Here is a 6,021-nt window from a genome sequence, read left to right as displayed (position 1 = left end):
AGCGTCAGTTTGAAGATATTTTTCACAGCACCAGTAACAGTAGCATCAGCAGAAAGGAGCTTCACCAAGCTTAAACTTATGATAAATTTTCTCAGGTTTACCATGAGTCAGGATTGCCTTAACAACCTGGCTAGGCTAAGTATTGAGTCTGACATTGCAAAACATATAGACTTTGATACGTAAAACGTATAGACTTTGATACGTAAAACGTATAGACTTTGATACGTAAAACGTATAGACTTTGATACGTAAAACGTATAGACTTTGATACGTAAAACGTATAGACTTTGATACGTAAAACGTATAGACTTTGATAAGTAATTTTGAGAAGAAAAAGGGATGCAAGGCAAACTCACTTTAACAAAGTTGTTCAATTTAACAACATTTCTATCATTCATAGATCTTCTATAGACTCTTCTGTGTCATAAAATTTCGAAATCTTTTTATATGAATTTATATACATATATATATATATATATGCATATATATATATATATATATATATATATATATATATATATATATATATATATATATATATATATATATATACATATATATATATATATATATGCATATATATATATATGTATATATATATATATATATATATATATATATATATATATATATATATATATATATATATATATATATATATATATATATATATATATATATATATATATATATATACATGGTCTAAGCAGCACTAATTTGAGTCTGAAACTAGTTATTTGATGTCTGGATTGATTTTTGAGGTAGACAGAAGTATCATATTACCAAGATGGTTGTCTCATAAATATCTAAATTGTTTAACGGGCATTTAAAAAAGTCTCTGCGGGCATTTTTTAGCCCGCGGGCAGTGGTTTGGCCACTACCGGTCAAGGTAGCACTAATTTAGTAATAGTTTTCAAATAGATAACAATCTTGTAAAAACTTTTAAGCAAAATATTTCATCAATAACAATTGACATCATCACAAAACAAAAAACAATAAGTTGACGAAATACGTATTTTTTTATACTGTTTAATTTATTCTGTTGAAAATTGTTTTAAATATTTATACAGAGATATTTCAACTTCTAATTGTCGGAGCAATTTTTCAATCTGAGACGTTAAAAGTTGTTGTACTGCAAAGACAAACTAATTTTTAGGTTAAATATGAATTTGTCGCGTTAGGCAGGTTTCTCAACTTTTTATAATTTGTTCCTTTTCTTTTTCCTTTTTTTCTTTTAATAATAAAATCATAAAAGTAATAACAATAATAGTAACAAAAATAATAATAATATTAATAATAGTAATAATAATAATAATAATAATAATAACAATAATAATAATAATAATAATAATTGTTCAACAAATTTTGCTAATATCGCCTAAAGAGATAAATGAAATTCCGTTGTAAAAGCCGGTGATTGTAGTTTTAAATTCAGTCTGCAATGCATTAGAATTGAAATTATATTCTTCATTAACTAGTATTAAATGCTTTTTGTTTTATAATTTTTGCCAAAATATAATGTATTTTTTAAAACAAAAATATAGTGTACCTTGCTTTAGTATAGATGTTTTTAAGTAGGCTAACTTTTAATATTGTTGTATAAGATTAGAGTTTACAGATTTTGATGTTAATTAAAATTTAAAAAAGGGTTGGCCAATAATTGACAGTTTAGCAAAGAAGGTAATTAAAGACGTTAAAATAACAAGAAAAATCACTGACATCATTTATGAATGGCCCTTAATCTTTCTAAATTTAACTTAATAATGAATCAAATTTAAATTATTTTAATGCGTATTATGTTATAACTACTTACGAGACCCAAATTTTTTTTTTTGTTCTTTTTGCCTTGTTTTTGTTTTAACTTTGTAATAAACCGAACGAACATAGAACCAAACTGACTTTTTTAAAGATAAGATAATCGAACAATTTAGATGTTTTTTATACACTGTGATCAGTTTACATAAAATCTCTTTAGTATGTCTGGGTCAACTTTATTAGAAGTACTTTTAAGAAAAAATTAACTTTTTAAGAAAAATTATAATATTAATGTTACTTTTAATATAGATATAACTTTTAATTTATAGTTTAAATATGACTTTTAATTTATAATTTCAATATTACTTTTCAGGATAATAACATCAATATAAATATGTGTACTTTGTAGTAGAACAAAAGATGTACAGATTGTTGTAATTATACAATTAACATCTGCATTTTGATTGATAAACCAGCATTAATTGTACTGATAGGACCAGTTCATTTTTTGACATTTATCGTGTTTCAGGGGGTTAGTTATAAAAATAATATTTCAAGTTTTTATGTAAACGAGCTATGGAAATGTGGCTTATAAATTTTATTTAAAAAAAAACTAGTTACAAATTTTAATTTATAAAAGCATATAATTTTAGGACGGTAGTTATTTAAGATATCAATCTTGTATTCTTTAATAATATATCCTCCAATTATGTTTACAATATAGATAATGATTGCTTTTTAAAAGATCTTAGTTTTGTGACCCATTTAGTTAAAGTCTCTTTACTATTTGTGCGCAATAGGTGTTTATATACTGGCTTTTCGATATAAGAACAAAGATTTTTTTTTCCATTTTGAAAAATTACAATTAGACATAGAGCTGTTTTGTGTATTTTGCATTTTGAAAAATGCATCAAACATAGTAGATGATATACTCTTGGTTCATACAAGGATAATAGAAAGATTTTAAGAAGAGATTTTGCATGCTCTTTGTTATTTTAAAAATTGATTGTATAGCATGCTTCTGATATATATGATATACCTTGATATATTAAATATACCTGATATATATTTTTAAAGTTTTGTTTTGGTGTCCCAAGAAGTCCTTACGGTCTTATCATAGAGCACCGCGGATGAGCATTTGATTAGAAGTTCAGGCCATCTTCCTAACCAATGTCACAAAACTTGCCCAGAGGTGGAGTTTGAACCACGGATCCTTTGTTTTTGAAGCAAGTGCGCTACCACTATGCCACGCCTACTTTCTATGTGTGCGCTACCACTACGCCACAGCTACTTTACTAATCTTGATACCTTAAACTCTGATATATTTAATATTTGGTATATCTTTTATTTTGTTAAATGTACTTTTAATGTTTAGACGTTTTGACATTTTTCAACTTTTGATTTTAGCTTTAGAAATTTAAAAAATGCTAAAATAAATGCCTACACTTTTTTTTCACTGTCTTCTCTTTGATCGGTTGTTAATTATTTGATAATATAAGTTATATCCGTAAATAAAGTATATATTAATTATTAGAATGTTTGCAATATATGAATGTCAGCAAGAAATAATTTTTACTTCATCAAGTAGGTTACAGGTGATACCCAATATTACTTAATTCAAAAATAGCTCTACAATAGCGTAATTCCATTATAGTTCTAAATTTAAATACTGCTTCTCTGATATAATTAGCAACTCAATAACTAAACAAATCCGGAAATATAAAGATTACTCAACTAATCCCAGAAGAGTTATAAATAATACCCCGTATTTGAAGTTATAAATAATACCCCGTATTTGAAGATCACCTTAAAAGTGTAATTAAAAATAATTCGATTTTAAAAAAATCTGTTTATCTGGTTGGTGACTTGAATCTCAATATTTTAGGTTATGACACAAATAAAAGCAATAAAAAATTTTTCAATGTAATCTATGAAAACAGTTACATTCCTGTCATCAATAAACCTACGCGCACAACTAGAAAAAGTGAAACTTCAATAGACCAAGTTATCACCAATAACTTCCTTAATATAAAAATAAAAACAGGAATATTTAAAACAGACTACTCTGATCATTTTCCCATATTTATTATTTCACAAAAATGTAATAAAAATGATATTCAAAAAAATTAAAAAATAACAACAAAAATAATAAAGGACTCTTCAGTTAAATATTTTCATAACCTTTTATCATGTGTTAACTGGGATAACCTATTCCTGAATCAAAACTCTGATAAAGCCTGCGATATATTCATATCAGAGTATTATAAATATTATAACAAAGCATTTCCAGAAGTTTCAAAATTGGTTCACACAAAAACGCTACTAAAACCTTGGATTACTAAGGGTATTCTTAAATCTTCTAAAAAAACATTGAAGATATAACAAATTTCTTAAAAAAAAAACTATTCGTAATGAAACTAATTATAAAAACTACAAACGGCTCTTTGACTCATTTGTAAAAAAATAGTACTTGGCGTATTATTAAGGAATCCATTGGTAAAAATAATTCTGACAGAAATACTATTCAAAAATTTCTCAAATTAAATAATAACTACGTTATTGCGGCTGAAACACTTAATGAACTTTGTGTAAATGTTGGTCCTCCATTAGCATCAAAAATTGAATCCTCACAAACCAACTTTGATGCATACTTGTTTTCTAATAACACTAATATTTTGTCTAATGATAAACTTACAGAAGAAGAATTATTAGTCGCGGTATCTTTAATCAAGCCCAAAAAAGGATAGGAGTTGACAATATAAGTAGTAGCATCATTATTAATTCAATAAAACTCATTACAATCTCGCTATTGTATATATTTAATTTATCTTTAAAAGAAGGAGTTTTTTCGGATAAGTTAAAAATCGCTAGAGTAGTCCCAATTTCAAAATTACGTTTAATAAACTCTATTCCTTCTTAAACAAAAATAATATTTTGTATAATAAACAATTTGGTTTTAAATCTGGTCATTCTAGTGCTCACGTAATCTTACATCTTGTACATGATGTGTTTAAAGGGTTTGATGAAAAAAAGTATACTTTAGGTGTTTTTGTAGATCTAAGCAAAGCCTTTGATACATCTGATCATATAAACCTTTTATCTAAGCTCGAAATCTACGCTATAAGAAATTCAAACTTGGCTTGGTTTAAAAGTTAGTTGTTTAACAGGAAGCAATATATTTCATAGGAAGGGGGAAAAACGGATAATATGACTATAACATACGGTGTTCCCCAGGGTTCAATACTTGGACCCCTTTTGTTTCTAGCTTATATTTATAATTTAAATAATTTTTTTAATATCTTAAACTCAATTTTATTTGCCGATGATACTAACTTGTTTTATTCTAATGAAGATATTATTATTTTATCTTTAACAGTAAACAAAAAACTTGATAAACTAAGCCAATGGTTTAAATCCAATAAACTATCCCTAAACATTATTAAAACTAAATACATATTATTCGATCATGCTTCTAAAAAAAAATATTCCATTAAAACTACCGAATCTTTTTATTGATAATAATTTAATAAAAATGGAAATATCATTAAAATTCTTGGGCGTAATTCTAGATAAAAATATTAATTGGAGAGAACATATAAATGTAATCGAAAATAAAATTTCAAAAAATATTGATATGCTGTATAAAGTTGAACAGTTTTTAAACCAAACTTGTTTGAAATACATAAACTTTTTATTTATACATTGTTACCTAAACTATGCAAATATTGCTTGGTCAGCACCAACGCTACAAAAATAAATAAACTTCTCTGAAAACAGAAACATGCTATTAGGATTATTACAAATGAAGGTCGACTCTTACAAAAATACTTTTTAATAAACTCAATATCTTAAATGTTTTCAAAATAAATCTTTATCAAATTCTAATATTTATGTTTAAACTTGATAAAAAAAACGGCATCGTCTTTATTTTACTCGATATTTAAAAAATAAATCATATACAAAACACAAGATTCTCAAAAAATAACTTTAGTCAATCCAAAACCTATTATTCAGTCACTAAATACTCAATCACAAACTGAGGACCTAAATTATGGAATACACTTTTAAATGATGATCTTAAAACATTCTCTTCGCTTACCCAATTTAAAAAACAAAACTTAGGCAAACTCTTCTAATTAACGACAATGAATTAAATTTCTTTTAAGGCGTTAAGTAAGAGTACTCTTATCATTTGATTTATATAATTATGAAATTATATTTATTAACTTTATATATACACATATTTAAAAAAAATTTTATCATTTG

The sequence above is a fragment of the Hydra vulgaris genome, chromosome 12 (genome assembly GCF_038396675.1).
Source record: "Hydra vulgaris chromosome 12, alternate assembly HydraT2T_AEP".
Taxonomy (NCBI): domain Eukaryota; kingdom Metazoa; phylum Cnidaria; class Hydrozoa; order Anthoathecata; family Hydridae; genus Hydra; species Hydra vulgaris.
This window is presented reverse-complemented; position numbering follows the sequence as displayed.